The sequence below is a fragment of the Oxyura jamaicensis genome, chromosome 4 (genome assembly GCF_011077185.1).
Source record: "Oxyura jamaicensis isolate SHBP4307 breed ruddy duck chromosome 4, BPBGC_Ojam_1.0, whole genome shotgun sequence".
NCBI lineage: Eukaryota > Metazoa > Chordata > Aves > Anseriformes > Anatidae > Oxyura > Oxyura jamaicensis.
In genome coordinates this window covers 89,321,176-89,347,625 of record NC_048896.1, presented here as the reverse complement: position 1 = coordinate 89,347,625, position 26,450 = coordinate 89,321,176, and the positions used below count along the sequence as shown (strand labels likewise).

Sequence of the window (26,450 nt, the reverse complement as noted above, 5' to 3'; positions counted from 1 at the left end):
GCTTGATGCCAGTTACACTATAAGCCTTACCAGAGGTCAGTTCAGGCTCCTTGGTACATTCCTAGCAAGGCAGGCAAGGATTAGAGCTGCTTTAGGAACAGGCAGAGAAGCCAGGGGTGGGCAGGAGCAGCCCCTCCTGTGCAAGGGCGATGCTTCAGGGGAGGTACTAAAATCTACATGAAACCTCAACAAGTAAGATCTCAGAGAAAAACAACTTCAGACATTTGTGGAAATGACCCCTCTGAGAGCAATTCCTCTCATTCTACCAGCAGCGAGGCACTTCCATTGCAGCATGCTCAGCACAGGGGATTTTCAGGTGATCCCCCATTTATGGCACAAGCTTACATACAAGCACTATATAAAGTTTTCTTTTTTTTCCATGTATAGGCAAGCTGCTGTTCAAATATTAGTCTGATAGAACTCAAATCGCCAACAAGGGAAACTGAATCTGCAAGTCAGGAGAAGACTTGGAGACCACTGATTTAAAACATTTACTGTTTCTGCATTTAATTTTGCCCTCTTGGTCTAAAATCTGCGTATGGAAAAAAAAAGTGAGGAGTAAAAAGTGCTTTTTACCCAGCACTTATCTTCTTACAGTTGTTCTGAAGGGCCATGTTTCTTCTTCAAGATAAAAGAATACATGCTGTCTTCCCTTCTACTGAGAGCCATACTAACTCGGCTGTCTTCTACTGACAAACATGCCATAGACACGTGCCTGCTAGAGCAGGTTTTTTCCAGGGGAAAAAAAAAAAAGCTCAGAAATGCATTCTTAACTTCTTGTTTTCTCCCTTTCGGAAAAAAAGTTAAACCAAACTTCATTTTTACCTTTTGTTGTATCTTCCTTCGCATCCATCCAGTTCCTCTCAGCTACAAACAACTGAACACATTAGTTCTAACTGTGTGGCACAGGAAAACCGTGTTCTCCTTCGTTACTTCTCATTACAAGCTAGAATGTAATCTTGCTGAATATTGCTCACAACTGCATTACGCTCCAAAAGCGTCTGCAGTACTTCCTTTTTGGCAAGTCAACTATTTCTTCATGGACAGATGTGTTATTCCTAATATAAAAAGGCAGCCAAACACACCCCACCCAGAACAGTTACTGATTCAAGCCTTTCTAGTGCATTTTGTTGCACGTCCACCTTGTCCAAATGTAGCTTGTATTTGGTATGTGCTTCAAGAAAATGAAAGCACTGCAAGGCCAGTCTAAAACCAGGCTTATAAAGGTGATATCCAACATCTGCAATCAGTTGAATCAACTCCAATTAAATTGGTTTGTAAGCACGGATTACGCCTATGAGGAAACATTCCAGATATTAATTCATTACACTCGTCGGGGAAGAATGACACATTAAAGTACTCAAGAATTTTGTAGAGCAGTAGAATTAAGAGACACCCCGTAAAGGCTGATGTCTGCTGATAGCTGTGTAGCACTGATAAAACCTTAACGCATCCATAGCGTCGTTTTCTGATGAACAACCTCTGATGAACAAGCACAGAACAACCCAGCTCCAGAGATCTGTAGCTGCATACATGCACACGATGGCCTGCTACCGATGGGAAGGTTTGACTGATCTGCACGTTTCTGTTCCAGGCATCAGCTCTGTTCGTTGGAATCACGGCAAATGGATTCTCTCTCTCATAGTTACAACACATCATAAATGAAATCGTTCACTTCAAAAGAAAATTACCAAAGGCATTTCAGACACCCTTTGCATTCAGAAATGCCACCCGAGATGGCTTCAGACTTCCTCCTAGTGTCCAACCCAGAGACATAACCGACCCGTTAAGTCGCCTTAATAGAGGACTTGTCCCTGGGGTGTCTGCGATTCCTTTCATTGGCTCTGATAGGCAAAGGGTCATAAAGCAGAAGCAACAAATATGCCATATAAATCCAGAATGTATGCACTCTACTAATAGGGAGAACTCTAAGTATTGCAACACCGAAACATAACACAGTGTTAAACACAGCATAACATACAGTATCTCTATACCTTACTTTTATTATGTATTTGAAAAATATTTTAAGACAGTAGATTACACTATTTGACTTTCAGCATAGGGCTTTGGAAGTGACACAAGAGCTATGTCTTATTTCATCTCCACATTCTCACGTAAATATTTCCTATGCAGTTTATTACAACTTAATTTAAATGACTGTTAAATAACTGTTAATCCACACAGTTTTGTTCCTCGACCCACTGTAAGCTTTTAAACTGCATTCAAGAACTACAATACTTAAATCTTACATGTTTTCCTGTGTACGTGCCAAAAACACAGGCTTGGAAGACGCAGTCAGTACACATCATCGCAACACATCAACAGAGATATGTTAAAATATGGTATCTGTAGTGAACACAAGATTCCATTTTCAGCACGAAGAACAGAAGTCAGTGGTGATATACACATTGGGGGGTTGTTTGTTGGGGTGGTCCTTTTGTAAGTGGGTAGGATTAACACACCCATGGCAAATTCTGTCCATGGTACGAGATAAAAACCAGAAGTCCACCAAAGTAGGTGTTCAGTGCAGTCAAAGCAAGTGAGACTCTGCCCCAAATCTGACAGATTAGAAAAACCCCAGCTCAGTATTACATACATGCCAGGAAGAGCTCAGAAAAGTGGGTGAAGCACTCGAGCGCAGGGCTGGACGGATGAAACCGCCTTTAAATGTGACTGGGGAAGCCCAGCATGGAAGGTCACTGAGAACAACAGGTGTGAACGCTCCTAATACATGTTAGTATTAAACCTCTGCAGCTTTTGAGCAAACTCAACAAGAACATAAAATATATATTCAAACACAGACTTTTCCTACATTCAGTACTTAAAAAAAATTCTCGGGACTGAGAAACCCAGTCCCTAGCAGGAAATACAACAAATGAATGCAAGCGCCATTTTACCGAGCACCAGCTTCTTACAATGCAAAACTGAGAAAAAAAAAAAAAGGAAAAAGAAGCAAAACTCATCCTGCTCCTGGGCTGTTGTCTTCTCCGATATTAAATTGTGTCATCACAGAGCAGTGCAGCTTTAATTGAGTTTAAAATAGCAGGCACAGATTAATACGACACAGCAGCTTTTACCAGTAAAGGCTGAAACTGGAAATTCAAGAGACGGATATAACCACAAGGGCATCTACTCCAGCATCCAGGAGGACCGAACTCTTGTTTAATACTGTGCTTTAGCATTTTGGACAGTTCAAAGAACTGGACTTGCTCACCACAGTTCATTTTCTCTCCACTGATTGTGAAGCACACTCCTAGCTTTTAGCCAGTGTTTCAGCAATGAACACGTGCATTATAAAGACTTCAGATCCCCCCCCGTCTTTAGCTTTTTATGCCATTTATACCAGATAGGAACATCAGACAGAGCAAGCAGCAAAATATTTTTATTTTTATTTTTTTAAATCATAAAGATCTAAGTCAGTAAATTTAACTGACTTGGTAACAGCGACACCTCACCTTCAAGATAGAAAAAAGGTCACCCAACTAAGATGGACCATGCAAGACAAAAACTAAATGCCTGCCTTTCAAATGAAGCTTTTAGGAATATCCAGCTCCTTCCCCCATGCCTGTGTAGGGAATATCACCCTGATTGCTTTGGTAGCCACTGCTACATTTCACTTTTTTAAAGCATTCGTACACTAATCAAAACCCCTGAACTGGGAAAACGCAGCCATTTATCCGAACTTTAACACCAGACTCCCATATATCTGAGTCAATTGATTCCTTCCCTGGTTATAGAGCTAAAAAATAAACTATTTCATGAACATCCTGCAGTTCCTCTGAGAACAGCTGTTACTGTAAACATGTTTCGCTAGAGGCAAACTCTGTTCTTTCTCTTTTCATATAATTCCTGCTTTCCTCTAATTTTCAAGGTTGCTCCTAATAGGAATAAGACAGCAGACTGCCAAGCTAGATAGTGCTGTATTTTTACAGGCTTTTTTTTCCCCCTCACACAGCGATACATATTTTATACATCCAAATCTTCTTTCAAACCCGGAGAATGTGAGGAGTTTCAGTCAATTCCTTGTTTTACTGGAGAAGTGGCGGTGGTTTGTTTTTCTCCAGGAAGAGCTTTCACAAACCTAGCTTCATCACTACAGTACCGAGGTTGCTCAGTACTAAGTAGTAACACGCAGCTTTCTGCATAAGAGTTTGATTTTCCATGTAAGTTGTGCTTAATTCACTTACAGCTCTGTGTAAGCATCTCATTTCATTACAGAAGCAAAAAAGAAATACTAAGTGATTTGTCTACAATCCCTTACAAAATCCAAGGAAAAAACCCTGAAGCCTCCTTGCATTGAAGGCCAACTGGTGCAGGAAGGGATCCGACAGCACTGAGATCACGCAGACACACCGATTATTTTAACACTTTAACATTTTCTAACAGGTCAGTCATTTCACATTCAAGTATAAGGAGTTCCAGCAGCACACGTGGGGGACAAGACAGCATGGATTCACCAAGGACACGTTGAGGATGGAACACGCAGCCCACACCAGGCTTGCTGGGGAGGCACGAGCTGTACCACGGGCTGTTAGCAGCCACAGAGCTCAGCCTGAAGAGATGAAAGCCATGGGTCAGCTGGGGGAAAGCAGCGAGCCAGACAACCCCAGGTGTTCATACCACCTCCAATAGCACTCAATACTTTTATCAGTAAGCTGAAGGACAAGAAACCATTGCACAGCCAGCAAATGCAGGGACAATACCAAGCTTGGAAAGGAAGAGATTGATATGCCATGTATTAGAGTTTCAACTCAAAGGACCTTGATAACCCTAAGGACTGGGCAAAGAAAAACACTCAAGAGACCCAAAAGAGACAGAAAACACCACAGCTGGTGCAGGATGAGCCACATATTGGCAAAACTGCAGCCCTGCTGGAAAGGCCCTGGGAACTACTGCTGTGGGTGCAAGGTGAGTGCGAGCCAGCTAGGGGTGACCATGGAGCCCAACTCTTCTCAGCAACACCAGAGAGGACAAGAGGTTTAAAGGAAACATTGTCCCATTGGAGTTTCAGAACTGCCATTAGGTCAAGTGTTTTCTCTAGTGAGTTGGTAATGCCTGCGTGGACTGGGTTACCTGAAAGCTTTACCTTCAATTTACTGATTTGTGGCAGAACAAAGTATCTCGGTCTTCACAACAAACCTTGGCTGCAAGTTTTTTGATTGATTTTTTGTTATTGTTAAGATAAACAAAGGCACAAACAAATCTGTGAGGCAGGAATGACAACAAGTCTTGATCCCAGTAGATATCATCATGTTTCTGACTTACATTTGTAACCTTAGAGCCAGTTTTAGTTTCAGGCCTCTCCAAGTGCTCACATTCAAGCTAGGTCTAAATACTGCTGACTCAAAGGTTTATAATTCATATGCAAGTAAAATGCTAGTTGAGAGCGTTACTAACAGACACCTTCATTATTTAACCATGTGTGGACTTCTTTCCTGATCTGAGAATACAAACCTTCCCTTCATACAGCCTTCAGCATACTACTATGAAGTTTATTTGGCTCACCTTTTGAATTTCATCCCTTCTGCTGCCCGCCATCCCTTCTCCATTACATTAATCACAACCTGGAGGACTGCATTTTGAAGACTTTTGTTTATACCCCGATGACAACCTCTGCCTCTCATTCAGTAACGAGATGCTAATTTATGATTCCCCAAACCTATGAAGCCAGACTCGAACAAACACCCGGGGCATTTTCAAGCAAGCGCCTCTGAGTTTTCTGCTGTGAGATGTTGGGAAGAGCTCCCACAAACATCTATAAAGTCACTGGCCTAAGGTGGTTCCATAATCTGGTACTGCCCCAAGCAAAATCTCAGGTACCTCAATGCCTGAGGCTAGTGAATATCTGCAAAGAACAACTATAAAACTAGATTCCTTACCAAATCAAACACCTTTTTTTTTTAAAAAAAAAAGATTTAAAACCCTCCACATTTTATATACAGCATCCCCAAATGCCATACTTCAGCTGAAGGATTAACACACCCATTCCTCACCTACCAAAAGATGTTCTGGGCTAAACAAATCTAGAATACGGCATCTTCCACCCATCCGGTTACACCCAAGCCACGGCACAGATAAGAATTCTGAGCTGAGAGGAGTGGAAGAGAAGGTAGAAGCGACTGTTCTGTAAGAAACAGGCTCCCTAACCGAGGCAGAGACCTCAGCTTCAGTATCTGCATTTGAAATCGCTTTGACATTTTGCAGAAAGCGGTTAGAATATTTAAAAATAAGCAGATTTGACAGTTCAACTTCCAAAGCAGGTTATTCAAGATGATTATAAGACTAAAAGTAAGGAGGCAGTGTTCATTTTCCTATTCCACAACATACAAACAGTTACCATAAAGCTAGTGTTCCTGGTGCCTTATTCTCAGGCTGCAGAACTATTTCTCATACAAACATCCCACTAAACCAGTCAACAAATACATGTTGACACCTGCTAGAAACAGTAAACAACTGCTCAGAGCAGGCTGCAGGAAGAGCAGTGCAGATCTCTGGCTGTTCCACGCTGAGCAGCTGTAAGCTACTTGTCTCACGTGGCAAGGGGAGCACTGGAGAAACTTCACAAGTCTTTGGGCTTGTTTATGATGAGACGTTAATTTATATCATTCCTGATTACATCCATGCAAATAGTTCTGATCTATAAATAAGACTCCCCGTCGAAGTGCGTGAAACTAATTCAAAACAAGGCATTCTTATTCTGGAATGTGAGCAGCTGGGCACTAAATAATTGGAATTGTTAGCCAAGGACTGCTATCTCCAAGTACTCCCCACATAAACACGAGTTTTGTTATTCTACTCTACCTCTCTCCTCTATTATTCTGTTCTACTTGTATTGACAGTATGAAATCCTAACTCCTCGATAGCATTAAAGAAGAGTTAAAGTACAGTGGAGGACCCTGTTCCTCTCCGCAGGGGAGCACATCAGCATCCCATCCTCCCCCAAATGATTCATCTGTTATCAAAGCAGGGATCAGAGCACAAAGCAATCCAGTTTCATCCCACAAAACACTATTATAGAATAATCATATGACTATAAAGATCTTGAAAAAGCAAACTCTTAGAAGTGCCCAGCAGTGACCCTTGAAGCACTTCTTCCTCTTTTCTCTCTCAGCAAATCTTCTGATGTACTTTATACCTAGCTTATAATCGCCCTTTAATTTTCATTCCATTTTCATTCCTGAAACTCGGCCATCTGTTATGCCTTGATTGCTGGATCAGCCTCTGTTATGCTGTCCAAATAAGAAGTTTTTGACAGTGTACAAGTCTCAAACAAACTATAATTTCTTTGGTGAATAAAGTAAAAATTACATCTAACCTCTCTGTAGATTCAAACATGCTCCTAGTGCCCAGATATCTGGGCCTTGAAAACAGAGATTTCCTTTGTCTTCAGAGGATTTTTGAAAATCAGCATTAAGAATCGGTATTTGTTTCCTCTGGCTGTAATCCTCTCTTTATTACTGGGTCTCTTGGTAGTCTCCAGTTACAGTGGTTACACACAACGCAAACTCAAGAGCTCGAATGAGATTTTCTTTACACTCGCTGCTTCCAACAGATAATGAGTTTAATTAATCCTCAGCAAGTAGTTACCACCATTTTTGTTTTAAATTTTTTGATCAATAGATTTACAGTTGGCCAAAAAGGCTCTAGATTTTTTTTTTTTTTTTGGGGGGGGGGGGGGCCGCGGGGGAGAAGCAACTTAAGGTTTAAGCAGCTCTAGCTCTGAATCCCTCTGCCTTTCAAATCAGTGCACATCCAACACAAGAAGCTTGCACACCAGGCTGGTCATGAGATGGATGCATCCTTGCAGCTGTTAAAGCCATGAGCTTTGCCCAAGGTAAGCAATCCCAGAGTGGAAAAGAGCTAAAAAGGGCTGGGTTTAAGAGCATGAGAAACCAAAATGACACTGAGGGAATAGGAGACTGGCTAGAAGAATCAAACAGAGCACAGAAGCGTGGCTTTACTCTTTTGCCTTAGTTCCACATTTCTTTGTCAACAAGTACAAAATCCTGCAACAACTTCCTAAACCCATTTTTCTAAGTTGTCAAGAGAGAGCTCCCTGTTAAAAAAAACTTGTTTGAAATCACTATATAAAATGCTATGAGCGGTTGTCATTATTTCCATCCAGATTTGATAAGAGTTGTGAGAACTCACATGTTTCCTTTATACATAGAAGCTAAATGATTAAGATAATTTTTTGAAAATCAAACAAAAGATTTAATAGTCAACCAACCAACCAGCAGTGTTTCACACAGCTTACATTCAAATCCAAGTTTAAACTTCTTGATTAATAAAAATGAGATGGTATGAGTATGTCAGATCCCCTTTCAAGGCTTCTTAGTGTATTTCAATTATGTTTCATTGCACAGAAAACTTATTTGACACAATTACATCAGCTAAAAAGAACATGATTAATGGTGCAAAAACAGGCATGCCACAGTTAGGAAACGCTAAAATTACAGAGTATCACTGTCTGCATTTTTCTAAATGCAAAGCATTAGAAGAGAAATTACATTTACAAATATTTCTTTTCCCCTACCGTAGTCAGCAAGAATTTATCTTTTACCAACTCCTGCTCTAAAGAAATTCCCAATGTGCTTTTCCCTGGCACTTTCCACTGTAATACCTGAAATCTCACACATTGACTTATTTTCAAAAAACACATACGGAAGAAAGGGTATTTCCAATCTGTAAAATAAGGAAATTAAGGCACAGGAAGGATAGTAACAAAGTTCTTAAATGGCTTCAATGCGATTCCTAGACCTGACTTCTCAAAGGAGATGATATTTAGTGGCAATCATAGTGAAATATTTCAAATATTTCCCTGTGTTGAAGTACAGTTCCCAAGGTACAGCCAGCCAGTAAGCCGACTAACAGCTCTCACTGCCCCTAAAGAACGTCATTCCTCTCCTTTCTCTTCCTCCATGCAAGAGATTCCACCCTGTACTTGTACAGCTTGGTATTTTGACTATTGGGCACATCAATATAGTGCAACAATAAAAAAAAGAAAACAAGAAAAAAAAGAAATTCACCACCTTGAGATAGCAAAAAAAAAGTTACCAGCTTCTGTATCAGCTTCTGCTAACTTAGTGACCCAAAGCTGTGCATCAAGCAGTCTGGCAAGCAGAAGAGAAGGAAAGGAAAGAAGCAGAGGAAGAAAAGCAATCCATCTCCTGGAGGGGAATGGGATTCCCTGCTCGGAGGGGAGCTCCTGCAAGGCCTGGTCACAGATCTCCCCCAGCTGAGGGACTGGCTGCCTTGCAAACCTGACTGAGTTGGCTCAAGAACAGGCTACCAAAACTGGCAGCTGCCCCAGGAGAACCCAAAGTCCCAAACCCTTCTAGCATCACATCAGGAGAAGGGAGAAGAATCCATCTCGTTTCCTCAGCCAGCAGATTTCCTGAGTTTAATTCCAATACCCACCACTGCTGCATCGCATGAGAAGTGATCTATCCAGGAGAAGAACTCAATACTTCAGAAAGCACACACATTCCAGTTTCTGCAATACCAAGTAAAGGAACTCGTAGGCAATTACCTCTTTTACGATAGTTTTGGACTGACCCTTCCACACGTCCGACTGCTGGACTTCAACGAACGGGCTGCACGGAAAACAAGCACGAACAAGAAGTGACACATCCCGCACACTGAGTAAGGCAGAAATCCTGCTGACAACAGAATATACAAGTGACTAATAAAAGATGTCATCATAGTGAAGCACAGATCTCATTTATTTATCTGAATTCCAACATTTACTAAGTTCTGAGGGGGTTATGGACACTTAATAATGCATTTTGATGTGTGATTTGTCTGTTCTTTCAGCCCCCAGGCCCACTTTTGGAAGCAAACCGAAGGAATATTCCATGTGACAGAACTTGTATTAATGAGAGCCCCAAATTCCCGATTTGCCAAAGTAGCTATGCCACACGGACACTGACAGCTTCGGACCAAGGCTACAAAACAAACAGCTCCGAGTTGTCTCCAGGCAGCAAGAGGCAGCCGTCAGGTTGGGCTCCATGAACCCCGCCAGCCCTGCTGATGCAAGCGTTCGTAGGAATGCGTGGTGGAACACAACACTGTAATGGTTTTTCTTTAAAAAAAAATAAAACACCACCTTTTAAGCACGATTTACTTCACTGGTAAAGTTTATACAGCTGAAAGGCATCAGACTTGGGCGGAGGGTAAGGGAGGAAGGAACAGCAACTTGTCTTTCCGCACATGAAACTGCAGAATGGTGTTTCCTTAGTCCTGCCCCAGTGGGTTTCTTTTCCCCTGGTCTGGATTCAACATGTGACTCCTGCATTGGGAAGGGGAACAGTCAAGCATCTGGAAGACTTAATAGTCTAAACATTTATTTCTTATTTTCAACTCCTTTGTTCTTATTTTGACAGCAGCGTTACTCTTAATGGACTACAGGTCCACAGCCAGAAGCTACTTACTGCCTTACTGACATCTGTATTTGCATGCAGTGATTTTTTGCAGGTTTGGATCAAAACTGCTGTCTGGGGCAAATTCCAGTGAACTATCAACTAGAAATAATTCCAGAAGCAATCCTCCCAAATTTCGGCCAAACACTGCAAAGTCTGAAAAAGGAGAAGAGTTGTTCAGTCATTCCTCACTTACAGATATGCCTATGAATGTCCACAAACAGATTTAAGGCTCTTTTGGGCCCTGCCTGTTTTCCACTGAGGTTTAAATCCTGAACACCCATTCTTCACAAACGTATCACTAAAATCACTAGTTTTATGTTTAAATAGCTGAAGAATCAAAAGATAGTTTGTCTCTTCCTTACCCCCTCTGGGAACGGAGAAAATATTGTCTCCAGAGAATTCTGGAGACAGTATATGAAAATAATCTTGAGATATTTCTAATTCTACAAACATACATTTTAATAACCATTTTAAAGGTTGTTTTTTTTTTTTTTTTCCATTTTTCCTTTCATTTCTTTATTTGCAGCATCCCGTGTTACTATAAAATTAACACTAGGCTAAAAGGTTTAAGATACAGTTGTTAGTCACATAAACGGCTGATATCAACCACACTTAGGTGATTTTAACAACCAAGTTTCAAAATTACTTTTGAAATCAAGTCTTTTTCATGTAGTTGTTTTTAAACAGATAAATTCCTGACTGAGCTGTATCACCAGAAGAGATAGTATATTTGTTTGAAAGACCAGAAAATTCTTGCAGCCTGCTGTTTCCATCGTTGGTTCAACCCTTGGTATGGTAAGTCAGATCAATTCCTACACTGATGTCTTGTAATAAGGAAACAGTATTCAAGTCTATACCATTTTTGAAAGTTTATTAACACTTCACTTGGTTTAGTTACAACAACAAGCAAGCAATTAGTAAACTAAGTGTCATGTATATTGAAACACACAACTTGCTAGCCAGCTTTTTACATAACATCCAAAAGCTTCTTGTTTACTTCAGGTACCTCCAGAAAGCACCAAGTGTACTGCAGAGTTTCACAAGTTCATTTACTCCTCTTTTTGGTCTTAACTCTGCTACATTCACACTAACCATCTCTTTCAGTCACAAATGAAAGATCAATTCTCATTTCTACCCATCTCCTACGATCGCATTTCATAGAAGACTAAAACAGCATGAAAATGCTTGATGCACATTTTAGAATATTTTGTTTTTATCAAAACAAACAAAAAACACACAATCCCCATATAAAAAAAATGCAACCATTCCAAATATCTGAGTGACAAGAAAAGTTCAAAACAAATGAAAGCACTCATATTCCTCCACTCCCCTCCTCTTTAATAACTTATAAACTTCAGTGTCAAATACTTATTTACTCCAAATGCCTAACCTGCAAAAAGATTCTGATATACTACTTAAACTACTCTTCATTTATTACAAAATGAGAGTATGTTTATTAAAATATATGTTCAAGCTTGAACTTAAAGCACTTGGGAATTAGACAAATGTTAATCACAGAAAGGAAAACTTAATAACTATTTCTGAGACTCAGCATACTTCTTCCTGCAATTTCCCTGTAGCTGTGTACATGCTGAAAATGAAAAAAAGGAATGCAAATTTATGAGTAATTCTAGTAATACAATGAGATACTCATTATTTTAAATTGTACCATGCAAGAACATTTACAAAACACTCTGCAAATTCTCTTTTCCAGCCTCTCCAGAGTCTAGGAGTAAAACAATGTAAGCTATAATTTAAGGTTTAGTTACCACATATATATTCTTGGTTCATCTTTAACATACTAAGAGGTTTGACTGCATCATAAAAAGTAACAAAAAAGACAAAGTGAAGGAGGTGCACAATTCACGAATTACTTTGGTAAAATTTATTTTGTATCAATTTTTCATAAGTGAGATTTTGAGAATCCTTCTGACAGCCTAGCATGATTTACTAGGGCTCAAACTGCTGCAAAAGTAGCAATGGCTACAGCCCAAGAAGTTCTGCACACCATTTTTTTGTGTATTATTTATCTACTTTATTTTCCAGCTCATGTTAACGAACATCACAACTTTGCAACTGCAACACAAACCTTTGTATGGATCAAGCTGAAAGGAACACAAAATACCATGTAGTGGACCTAAGGGGAAATTGATTTTCAATCAACAGCATCAATTAGATCCATCTACAGACGAGTCTGTAAAAGTGAGCAAGGTCAACAAGGAGACATTAGTCCTCAACAAAACACAAGATGAAAAGCTCAGATCCATTTCTGAAGGCAGCACGTAGTAATGTATTGGTTGAACAGAGAGCTACAAAAACCCATGATACCAGTGGGGGTGTTGTGCTGACTTATCTGTAACATTACTTGGTAAGTGGGTCCACCTGTTTGGGTATCTAGAAACTGGCTTTCTGCTATGGAAATTTCAGAGTAAGAGGGGAAGAAAAGCTCTCAGAAGCTTTAGTAGCTTCTGCTGCATAAATTCATTTTGACTAATTTAGGACAACCAAAGGAATCCCAGCCCCAGCCATGCTACCGTAGCACATTCCACATAGCTTCGCTTTCGATTTCAGAACCACACGAAGCACTGCCATGTTTCCATGGGCTATTTTGGCACCAGAAAGCAGACAATTCTATAAATGATACAACAGGAAGTTTTGGAGAATTAACCTTGAGACAGGCAGACAAAAAGCACCAAGTTTAGGAGTTTAAAGATTTTCTCATTCCTATTGTAAAATTCAAGAATTTAGCTTCCCATCAGCCTTTGAAAACAGTCTTTAGGAAATAGCTTTATTAAACCTTTGGATTAATGAACAGCTCAAATTGCAGTCTAAACAACGTTGAGATATTCCCACATCAAAAGTTTGATTTTTTAAATAACAAGTGAATGCAGACACTTTTGAAGAAAATCTGTTGTAAAAGAAAAAGAGGATTTTGAGAACCAATCTGTAGTAGATAGAGCCTTAAAAACCAGTCGCTGCTGGGTGCATGCTTTAATTGAAGTTCATTTAACCAATTTCAACAGACTGTTTCTGTAGGTGGGTGTCTCAAAATACAATTTAATTGGATCTGAGGAAACACTTGCCCTTGAGCCATGAAAAATAGAAGTTACTGTTTCTCCAAGGTAACATTGGGTTGTCCACTGAGACACCTTGAGAAAGCCCAAATCAATTCCTTCCATCCTAAAACAGTCACCAGAACTGTCCTCACTGATGAGCAAACAGATACTCATCAACTTTGTGGGCACAGGTTTCAGGTGGGCCAGTAAATACAGTCAGTTCTCCTCAAGCGTCTCATCTGGTTTACTGCTGGGGTCTAAGACTATGCTGAGAGAATGCAGACATTTTCTCATTAAATTTCTCATTTTCAGGGGGAAAGAAAATATTAAAATTGAAATTTACATATATAAAACCTAACTAAAAAGCACAAAAAGCTTCCTCTGGAAGCACTTCTGGAAGGGTGCAAGCCAAGCAGGGCCTAGGCCACGCACCTCAGTTCCCACCCGCCTGCCTGAGACTCAGCAAAAATTAGCGCACACAGCCAAACGAGAATATGTGCAACTGCTGAGCTTTTATTACATACGTAGGAATCGCACAATTACATAACAGTAGGTCAGCAGCTTTGGACGTGAACAAAAAAATCTTGAAAAACTCTACTTTCAGAGAAAACATCTTCATTCATGTGGAAGCATGAACATAATGAACGCCCAAATGCTTCAGCGATAGAGTCATGAATAAACTCATGAGGGCTGAATAAGCATTTACACAAATGCACTTAGAGAGTTCGTAAAATAGCAGGCCACACAAAATTAAAAAAAAAAAAAAATCACAGGAAGAAAAACGCTCCAGAGCTCGCTCTCCTACCTTTAGGGCCAAACTGCAGAATAGGAAAAGCTGGCGCGATCTGAAGAGATTTTTCAAAAGCAATGAAAAACAAAACTCAGATCAGACCAGCCCATTGACTGGTGCTCCCAAACAGCTGCATACTAATGGCCTTGCATACATTAGGAAGTATTAAAGAACACTTTGAAATGAACAGGCGACTTGAATCCTGGCTAACTGATATAATATAGTACTTACATGCTGGAATATAGCTAAACTGGCTAATTAGCACTGGTAGTTAGCTGCTCAAGGATACCCATGCCAAAAATAAAAAAGAAATGTTGACTAGAAGTTATATCCCTTTCCCTGCAAACCACAATGAAAAAAGTGAGAAGTACAGAAACTTTTCATGCTTGTCCTATTCTATTCTTAGGCTCATGGAGAAAGAAACTGGAAGAGAGCTCAAAAGGTCATCTGGCCTGTTCCTTTCCCAAGCCCGGATCATCTACACTTCTGTCATTCCTGACACAAGTTGTACAAACTGCAGCTTAAAGTCTCAGATAACTGAGACTGTGTAGGATTGCCAGACAGCTGATCCCAGAGTTTCTGTATCAGTACACTACTTAAAAAAAAAAATTACACACACACTTGCTGGTTTGATTTTAGTAAAGCTCAACCTGACTCCCTCTCTCCTGCTGTGACTGAAGTCCATTATTTCTTGTATGCTCCTCCATAACCCTATGTAAACTTCTTGCACGCCTAAAAGCTGTTATATCTGCCCTTCATTACCTTCTCTTCAGATTAAACTATACTTAGTCTTCTTATTTCCCCCTCCAAATCAAGTTTTCCTATGCTTAGGTCTACATGACAATTTAACGTACCTCCTATCTTGCTGCTTGCAATGCAACTGGAAGTCCAGAGAACAGAGTACCACAAAACAAACAAACAAAAAGGCTGGGAAGAACACAGAAACAACCGCTCTCCAAGCAAACATTTAAAAGCAGGATGTCAGAGATTAAAGGGTTTCTTTGGTCTCAATATTTTAGCCAACCTCAACAGCACTACAGATGAAAAAAATGCATCACGATTTTATCTGTGACTTCCACCGATAAAATAATTAGCAGAGTGACAAGCCAGATGCTTTTTCCTCATAAAACTGGCAAGCATCCTCTTACTTTCATTACTCACCTTCCCTTATCCTAAAGGACTGATATGACTGGAAAACAAATAAACACTGCCAGAAAGGACTAAGCCCATATACTGCTTCAGTTCCACAAGTACGGTTTGGAGCTCAGACTTCCTTCTTGCTAGCCATATCAATGCCACTTCACAGAAAGACACTTCTTCATCTACAGGTTAATTAATTTTGTCTTAGTATTAAGCACGCTACATTACAAAAACACCTGTCCCAAAAGAAAGCCAAAAGCAGCTGTTATTTTTTAAGATCATTCTTCCAGAAATCCATCCTACAGCAATAGAAAAAGCAACAAAGTTTAAAGCAGGACTGAAAACTTTCTTTTTTTGTATCTGGTTTTCAAACTTCAACTCATCTAAACTGAAAAAACAGTCTGTAAGTAATAGGTCTCATTATTGCCTGCTCTGGATGAAGAAGGACTATCTGTCAGCCAGACTTATTTTAAAAGTTTAGTTTGCTTTAACCTCTGTTGACTTCTTGCAGGTATTCAGCCCTATACTTTTGGACACTTACAAAGAAAACGTATAAGAAGCCAACGTGCACACATTAGTTCAGATTGTGAAAAAGCCAACACAGCCCTCCTCTTGTAAAATGAAAATGAGAAGGAACCCTAGATGCATTGTTGTAACTTCTTCACAGTGATCTTGGCCATACCATGACTTAAGATCCCTGAGATTATCCCCTGCTGATTTCAGTGAAAGTATGAGGAGGACAGAGTGCTCGGCTCCAGTAGGAATGAGCCATTACAGTACCAGTGATGTTTTAATCCCAAACAGATGTTAACCATGCTTTATATTGCTTGCCAGTGTTTTATTGTGCTGCAAAAATTGCTAAAATGTAGGGCTGACACGGCAGTTATTCTTTCACTTTTCAGGTCTACACCACCTTTGTAGTTCACCAACTAGAATCCAAAGCCATGAAGACCACACAGAAAGACCACATAAATGTGACTGTCAAGTTAATCTGTGCCTTGATCAACATCAGGTAGGGCAAGAGTTTTATGCGACAATTTGAATCCAGAACACAAACTTCAATGTCATCTATAATCATAAATTTTCTTATTGCTAACATAAAGTAGGGAGATCTATACCTCATAAAGGCACAACCATTTCACCCAGGAGCTCCAGGTCATTTCTGCAATATCAGATTCTCGTTTTAACACAAACTTCTGGGGCATCTCAGGGTTTTTCTACTCTTTTTTCAGTGACCAAAAAAGAAACTAAAACTCGCCAAAAATCAAAAGAAGCATTTTCTATACACCTGTACAAAATGCAAAAGCATACATAGGTCTAAAGTGGTACAATCTTCACAAGCGATCATTTTCTTAAATTTGACGTGGAATTGGAACTAAAATTAATCCTTGTTTTGATGATATAAAATTAAACACGAACCTCATTCTTCAAAAATTGGTCAGTCACATGCAGACCAAATTCCCTTTCTCTTCCTCCTGTTTCAGAGCACTTAAAGCAGGAAGTTACCGTGGTTAATTAATAACTTCATAGCATAACACTTAACACTAGCCACATGGATGCAATGACCCACCAAAGAGATGATCTACACTTGAAATGTAGAAAATTGGAAACTCTCAGCATCCCGTTTTAGGTTGCTCTGCTTTTACATCTGAAGTATACTACAGGATGTGCAGTTAAAATAGAGCTAAGTTCAGTCTTGTTTATTCCTCCCCCAAATTAAGATTTTTTATTTTTATTTTTTATTTCAGGTCAACTTATTTGTTCTTTAACAATACATTGTGAGATACTTATCGTAACATTTTGTATTAAACACAACTATTAATGCTTCACTACATTATTGATCTTTAACACATACACCTTCAAGCAAGCTCTATAATGAGGTCTTTATAAAACCATGCTTAGAAAGCACAAATAAGCAAATGCAAATGATTAATAGATTACTTTAAGTTCAGCTCTTTGCAACAGTAAATCCCGAGAAAGAAATACAGTCAATGGGAATTATACCTAGTTTGAAAAGCAGCAGCCAGAAAATGAGGTGGCACTTTGACACTCCCTCCAGCTCTCTAAGTAGCTCGATCCTATCCTCCCCTGATAAGGGACCTCCAAATATCGAAGAACCATCACTAAAAGGTAATGCAAAGACTGAATGGGGAAGATGTGTTGTACTTGTACCAACTAATCCTTCAATTGCATTTCCAGGGTCACACCATAAATTTTCTACTCTGGGTCTTAGACCATAGCCAGTAATCCATCCAGACAGCACGTGGATGGAGAAGACAGACTGAAATGTTGAGCTGGAGACCTCTAGCACTAAAAGTAGGTGATGAAAAGATTTTCTTACTCTATAAAGAGGAAGGACCACATGGCTCATCAGGGAACTACTCTACACAACTTGCAGCAGCACACTTCTTGCTCTGAAGGTGCAGAAAGCCATCAAAACATTCTTCTCAAGCCTCCGTCGGGGAGACATCTACAAAACTGAACCTTCCTTCCTACTAGTATTGACAAAAAAGCAAGGTCGATATTTTTTAAATGATGAAAGGCTGTGTTCTTATCTGCACACTCTTATTTAGCCCAGGAGAGACTAACTACCGATCAGCTCAGCGCACCCACTGCACGTTTGTTGTGCTTCCAAGCAAGCTCCACTGCAGTTCCTCTGCATCGCACATAAGGCTGGCAGACAGCCCTCTGTTAATGCCCGGTTACTTTCCTCCTGGTGTAATCCATCTTCTGTTTCTTGATTCATATATCTTTTCATTTTTAAGACTGATATAATACCCAGTAGAAAACTGGTCTATTAGACACCATAACCACATAAAATATAATTTCTGTATTGATTAATCTCTGATTAAGCAAACAAGGGATTGAGCACACATCTCAAAACAGAAAACTCTTGGGACCCTTTTTGGCTTGTACCAGGATGTCTGAAAACTCAAACAATGAAAGCTTTTGGCCTGTCAATTCAAATTCCAGGCTCTTGTTGGATCTGGATTTTGCAGTTGGCAGTATGACAAATTCTTTTCCCACACAAGAACTCTAGCAGGAACTCCCCGATACGCGCTTGGCATAACCTTCCTAATTACACCACAGTCGAGGCTGACGAGGGAAGCCTTCATCAGAAAGCCTGCTCTGGAATATGCAACTGCCAATTGCCATGACATGTCTTTCTTTGACTTAAAAGTAAAATATATTTTAGTTGAATGTAATGTTACTTCGGTAGCAAGACTAAAGAGGGACAGGATGTCTGCTTATTCTGCTGACAGGCTGTATCCGTAAAGGGTAACGAATACACCAGTGTTTGAGAAGGAAAATATTCCTTAAACCACCTTCTGATGCATCACTTATTCATTAACCCCCCATATGTTATTTTGTATATATACCAAGCTTCATTACTCCTAATAGTTAAAATAATCACATTCTTCCCTAGAATATTAGCATACACATAACAGAAAAATCTCTGCCACTGTATGGTTACAGTTAATACTACAGTATTTTTCCTTAGTTTAAAATTTAAACTAAAGTTTATTTAATCTTGAGTTTGTCTTATGCAGAGATACATCTCCAGATGTTGAAAAGCTGGCAGTAAGTGAGTGCTGTATTATTATCTGGTGTGGTATGCTACTGTTTTTACGAGACCTATTTTTATTGTCAGCCTTGACGTCAGTGTGAACACCAATTTCAAAGAATGTTCAATCAGGCTGCAAACTGTAAAACTTCCACAGCAGTGAAACTAAACAATGCGGTATAGTATAAGGAAAAATGTCAGACATTATATTTGGACACAGATTATTTTGACAAGTAACTGGGCATAACAGTATTTCAAAATCAGGATTTTACCACGATCCCAGACTGATGAAATATAACATCTTTGCCATCAAAGTACAAGTCTAAGGCAGAACTCTGCAAATATCCCTCAAAGATATCTTATTAAAATTACGTGACCCTTATAATACTTATTGTTTATATCATGCCTTCCATTTCAAGGCTCTAAAGCACATGCTATGATTGCTTGTAACAAGAAAGCTAATTCGAGAGAAAAACAGATTTGCTACATCATCGGATGCATTCCTTACTCTATGGTAACTTCAAGATGGTAGGACATTAATATTTGCACTGCATGTTTTTAACTACTTTGCAGTTAATAGTCTGCTTTGGATGCTTTCAATCAAGTATTCAGTGGTTACTATTTGCAGTGATAACAACCATCATTTCTATGTTTGCACTGGGAAATAGGATATTAACAAAAAAGACTTTTCTATATTCACAATAATTGTAGGCTCAAAAAAGCCTTTGTAACTGTAAGTACACTTTGGTTTTGTGGATTTCAAGACACACACACAGTAAGTAACTTCTTCCAGAACTACATAAATTCCATTACCACCATCTATGACTATTTCATACCAGTTACCACTTTATGAAAGCATGCTGAAGTTATGGTGGGCACATTCTTAGAAATTTATGTTTGTACCTCTAAAAAGGTCCCCTGTGATCCATTAACAAAGATCAGAGAACAGAATGGCTTGGGGTAGAAGGCACCTTAAAGCCCTTCCAGTTCCAAACCCCTGCCATGGGCAGGGAAGATGGCAAATGCTACCACATCTTGGTAATTAAAGTCCAAAGCCAAATGATGAAATTAAGACAATACTTTTCAGGATACAAAATTATTCCAGTCTGAAAACTGCAGTTAGGAATCCACACACAAAAAAACCTTCCTTTTTATAAAATAAAGCTATCAAACATATCATGAGAGAGCAGTACTCTAACTTCAAGGAATGGTTGAAAAACTTGGCACTGAGTATTAAACAAGCTACTGTTCCATGTCCAGATCATTTCTCATACATTAACTTCCTATTAAAAAGGTCCTGAGATACTGCCAGAATTCACAGCTAATAACATTATGGAAGTGGTTGGCACAAACAGAGAAGAGGCTTCCTGAAGAAGACACCAGCCCAGCTTTTCCCACCACTCCTAAAGCATGCAGCAGAAATACATAGTGTGGTGCCCCGCACACTTCAACCTTAACTTTCCACGTTCCAGAACATGCCATTGCCACTTCTTAAAACACTAAAAAGATTTTGGACCCCCTTATCCATACAATTGGAGTATCTCCAGCTGAAAATACTCAAATAATCTGATTCATCATCATGAGAATGGAAAAACACCTACAAAATCTAAGAACTGGGAGAGAAAACACCTGACAAAAAGTCATCTCATAAGACAGCAGTGAACACAAACACACTGAGGAACTTGCCAGACTACTTATAGTATTCATTAGAAGGTGCTGGTAGGGTCAGCTTAGCATTTTATTTTACATTCCCCTCCAGCCAGACAACTCCAGCTTGCTAACAGACTATATGTTTCTCTCAAGATGGATCTAAGCAATCACACCCTATTATTAAGCACTTAAAGATTAAACTGCTGGACCTTTCTGTACCTTCTTCTGACATCACCTCATCTAGAAACACATCCAAAGGAACAGAAAATCCTATTGGCATTTCTGGGAAACGTGTGACTAGCAGGCAAAGCTATCACCAGTGGGCTCCAAATCAGAAAAAAAAAACAACACAGAACACAGTACTGAAAGACAAAACACTATCAAAGAATGATAAAAGCTGGAAAAACAATGAGGAACAAAAGGAAATCTGTAGTCAAAACCAGAATAAAACAGCTGAAAATCAAATGCAAATATCCAAAACCTAGAATGCCATTAAAGACTGATTTAAATATCTGCCATACCCATCTTTGTATCTATTAATTTTGTTGTACAGTGCTAATTAGATCCTTGAAACTATCTGCTCTTACAATCCATGCATACTTCCTGTCTCTATGCAATTATCCTGCCACCCCCAAGACTCAATGGGAGAATGAAATCTCCTTTAGCTGGGCAAGCAGAGATGCTAGAATTGAAAGCAGGAAGGCCTAGATTTAGCTTAGTCCCTCCAAAGTAAGTATCAATAAGGTCCAGAAACCTTGATCTACAATCAGAATATAAGTGTTTGATACAGTGACATCAGGATCAGTAAAGTTAGATTTTTGAATTGCTCCCATAGGAATCAATGTCACCTTGGTTTTGACATCTTCACCAGTGTAACAATTTAGGGCTGAAAGTAGTACAGTTTGTCTTAAATAAAGGATTTCATCTACTTAACTTTTACAGTGCAAAGACCCTCCCACAAGCCTTACTTCCTTCGAGCTGCCTTCCTGGGAGGTAGGAAGCTGCAGAACCAATTTCCTGTCCCACAGTTATTGAGGAGAATGTTTGTTTGTTTGTTTGTTTTTTAAAAAAAAGAATATTTCCCAGATATTTTGACCCTAAAAGTAAACAAGATCTCTCCTTTAATTTCTGTGCCAGGATTTTGGGTGAACACATCAACCCCTGCGCAACAATGTGAGTATAACAGATGGATCTGACTGTTCCTCACGGCTGAAATTCCACTGGTCACCTGCTCTCAACGCACACTGAAGAATATCATTGCTTTTGTTTTCCATATCTGTTTCTACCAGAGGGCCTAGAGAATGATATACTAACAGCATTAGACCATATTCGCATCACTTACACTTGAAAAGACAGAATGACTGTGACACAGATATCACTCCCTCACGGCAGCAACAGAGGGTGAAAGAGTGGATATTCAAAAAAAAAAAAAAAGATAATATGCTTAAAAGTACTTAGAGTAATATATTAATTTATTATCAACTTCTACCTCTACTTTTCTGTCACACTACAGCATAAACAAGGTACAAAAGAAGAAGAGGATATACCCACACATTTGACAGTTGAAGAGATGTAAGAAAATGTCATGCCATGTTCTTCTTGGAGGAGTATCAGGAAGCAAAGCAGGGAAAAGAGAGATCAGGACAGCTCTATAAAAAAAGGGCACTCAAAAGCTTTCAGACTGACATTCTTTCCCTGCAAAATACAGGGCAGATGCTCCAACCTGTACAGGCACTACCACTTCATACCAACCTCACTGGTTAACTTCCCTCACAAAACCCATCATGGTTACCTGAGAAATGCAGAGAAATACATTAACAGAGCAAAAGTTAGGATGATTTCCACACAAAAAACACCGAATCTTTATTGTTTTAAAAGGAAGCTGTCACATAGCTGAGGATCTACGATTTACCAAGCTAATAAATGTACTAATCTACCAGATAGAGCACTCACTCATTTTCCCAAAGCTGAAAGAATCCCTTCTTCCGACACACGCTTCTTCCTCAGAAAGATAAACAGAAGCTGTTTGGATACAAAAACTCTTATTTATCCTATTATGTATGTGTTAAGACATATTCCAGGCACCGCGTAGACAGAAAATACCATTGTATAAACAAATTTCACAAACTAAGCCATATTGGCTTGTTCTCCAAGTGAAGAAAAAAATTATTCCTGTCAAATGGAAAACTGTTTGAGAAATTTGTTTTTAAGATTCTGAAGTGTTTTTTTTTGTTTTGTTTTGTTTTTTAAAACAAAATCTTGCTCTTTAAAATATACTTTTATTTTGTTGTTTGAAGTGTTTGGGGCTATTTCAACTACACCAAAAGCAGAGAGCAGCAAATGACCATTTTCAGTACTGAAATACCTAGTCTGAGAGCTACAAAGGTGAAGACACCAATAGATCATTTCAGGGGAGAAACACTTGCAGGAAACTGTTGAATTTTAAGATGCAATTTGTATTTCCAACTACACTTTCTTAAGTTTTATCATCAAAATTTAATATTTACCTGCTGTTCTCAGGCAAGGTACTCTTCTCAGGCTGATAAAATTTATCAGTCCTTGGCAAATCACCAATGCAAACCGTGAGGAATAACCTGTACAAGCTGACAGTTCACTCTAATCCCTTCTAAACTTCCCTTCACACTCCTTCAGCACTAAGCTGCTCCATACACCCTACACAGCACCTGAAACCAATTTACATAGCTGTGGATGAAGTGCAAATGGAGTGAGAACCATCTCTCAGAGACCTTTGAACAGTTAAGAGCTTGCATTGCTCTGGAGAATTTCCACAGCCACACACGAAGAGAACAAGATCAATACTGTAAAATTTAATCCTGAAAACCCTTGTTCACTTCTGTAGACCCAAAGACTTAAGTGCAACTATTCAGCTATTGGAGGCTGAGCACAAACATAGGTGTTTGCGCTGGAATTTTCAGTCTTGCTCTGCTCGTTTTTACAACCTACAAATATAAATGAGAAGGACAGAAGTTCTCTGATGCTCATTTAAATAGTCTCACTGGGAAGCGGAGAGTTCCTTCGCCGCCCCCCCATCCTAAAATGCTGCTACACTACACTGCTGGCTGAATCCCAACAGAACATCTGAGCAACTAGCCTGTCTCTTGTCCTAAACTTTGACAGAGATTGATGTTGAGTACTGACAGACCATCAAAGTACTAACCTGATATACAGATACCAAGAAAACTTCAAAATTAGCAACAGTTTTCTGGAAATACCTCAACAGCTCTGTCCCCATCTAGATTATTTTCTGGAAACACTTTATTATCAAAATCACTAGTGATTTATTTTATGTGCTTAATGACTTTTGGTGCAGATAAAAAAGCATTACAGGAGCATCCACCATCCACTGGTGATATGTGGCCCTCTAAAACAAAATATGGCTTGTCTCAAAACCTCAATGGATGTTCAAGTACTTTAAGAAGGAATTGCCATCATAAGCCTTCCAAAGATAAAGGTAAATTGACTTGACCTGATAGGAAAGCAAGGAAGATACTACTTTCACTGAGTTCACTGTCCTACCCCACCTGTTAGGGTTTACAGTGTCTTGTACCTGAAAAATCAAGTATCTCTCAAATTTGGTACATTCTAATTGAGAAAATTGAGAAAAATGATAAGAACAATTTGAAAATACATTGAACAATGAATTTGTCTTGCATCAATGGCTATATCTGATTTTTGTTCTAGTGTATGGAAGCTTTCTGTTTCAATATAAAATAACAGTCATTATATAAATGAAAAATCTCATCTGAAATAATAATTGTTATTAATGTAATAACATACAAGTCCATTCAAGTGTCAACTCCAACAAAAGAAAAAAGCAAAATATTGTCTACAATAATAGAAATCCTTTTCTTTCTCTATCTGCCTATTAAAGCATAATATAAATAGTGGGGTTTTAACACTTTTCAAGAAATGGCAATTTAAAAACAAAAATCAATACATTCTGAGTTGTCATTTCTATTGTGAAAGAGATTTGTAATGAATGTGAGTTACCCTGAGGTTGGGCCTATTACTTACCAGTTTGCCTGAAGTCCACAAACATCCACTCCATCCCCAGGTTTAGCACACACTGTTGCACTTTCGTAGTGACTGCACGCCCCCAAACAGATAGCTGGTAATACACGCTGATAACAGTTGAGAAAGGAAAGTGCAGGACTATGACCCACAAAAGGCTAAAAGTTCGCTAACCAATCTACTAATATCCTAAAAGTTTTAACATGCAGTGTATAGACTGTGCTGAACTCCTAGATCCCCTGTGACTTTCTCCTTCTTTTCAACCACTGTATTAGTTGGGAGGAAAAAATCCAAACTTTAAAATATTTTAATAAAGATGTTTCTACTGCATTACCCAAAATCTGCTAAGTTTTAACCTATATTACTAGAAAGCTGAACATACCTCTTATCTCCAAGGTATCTCTACACTGCAACAGTGCACTTACTTTCAGGGTGAGAAATGGTCCCTCTGTACTCAAAAATTAACCCTGACCTCTCCCAGTTCTGCTTTCAAAACATACCGAATAGCTATTTACTAATTAGTAACACCCTGGTGGTTCTCTCAGACCATATAACTCACATGCCAGCATGGCAATCCTTCCCATATCCCTCTGAGCTGATCAGCACAACCTGAAGTTCCTTCCTGAAAAGCCCAGGGTAACACTGCACTCCCTCAACTCAAGGAAAACCAGGAACAAGGTCAAAGTCTCTCTGGCTACATACAGTTCAAACACCCCCCATATTTACTGGCTAAAATATTAAGCTATGTTTTATTTCCCACTCCATATTACCACCTATTTTGAAGTTTTTAATTAAATACATATGACATGCACGTTGAAAAATAGGAATGCCATGCAATCCAAATAATCAATACTGCTTTATTCTGCAAGAGCCTAAAATGAGTTAATTCGGAATATCAGACTTCACCTGATTTTATGCTGTCACTTGGTATAATGCAAAGATCCACGCCTGGGTTTTGTTTATTTGTTTTTGTTGGAGTGGGAGTATTATTTTCACATGCAGAGGATTGATTTCATTCCTGTACGTGTGAGCTGCTGTAGACACTGCCAACCAGAAAGACTCCTTTCTAGAATTATCATCAATATATATTACAAGAGTGTTTACTTCCATCCTGCCTCTGTTCTAAAAGCCTCCTCTGTGCTAATTCCCAGAGCAAGGCTACAGGTCTCCAGCTCAAAATTTCCCTTTAGATTCTCTAATCCTTTTCTCCTTAATCTCCATTATACGAAAAGAAATCCACATATGCATGGTCTGTGAGAAGCTAAGTAACTTTACCTCTCACCATAGTTACCACATCTGATTTAACCACTGGGTCCGGACATTCAATCATTGTCCTTTAAGATTAAAGATTTTATTTGTGTATGCCTCGATATGTTCAACAACCATAAAATCCTAAAAACAGACTGATTTTAATATCATTAGTAGATGATTACATTTCAATTTATGCGACAGTAAGAGCACAAACCATCCACCCCTGCTATTTCTGTACCCTGTGTGTTGTTTTCCAGGATCTCAGAAGCTAAAATGTTTAAACGTGTTACTATGACTGTTATTAAAAAGATTTTCTGTCTAATTCAATTCTTGGAATGATTCTGAAACAATTTTACATTCAGATTTTCATTAGTGTGTTCAACTATTCTATTAGACTTTTTTGTTTCTCATGGTAACCAATTTTATTTGACTTAACAGAAGCTGTTCAAATATTTAAAGGCACTCCGCGATGGCAGGAGTTTATCTAGGAGCATACATGGTGTGTCACAGATATTCCTTTCCTTGTTCTTACTCGCCTTCCC

The 26,450-nt window shown here is 39.1% G+C and overlaps 1 protein-coding gene across 2 annotated transcripts in view; it reads right to left on the bottom strand.

Moving 5' to 3' along the window:
* The window catches only part of CTBP1 (C-terminal binding protein 1), a 226,608-nt gene that overhangs the window by 199,302 nt on the left and 856 nt on the right, over positions 1-26,450 (bottom strand). The gene's annotated exons all lie outside the window — the stretch shown is intronic.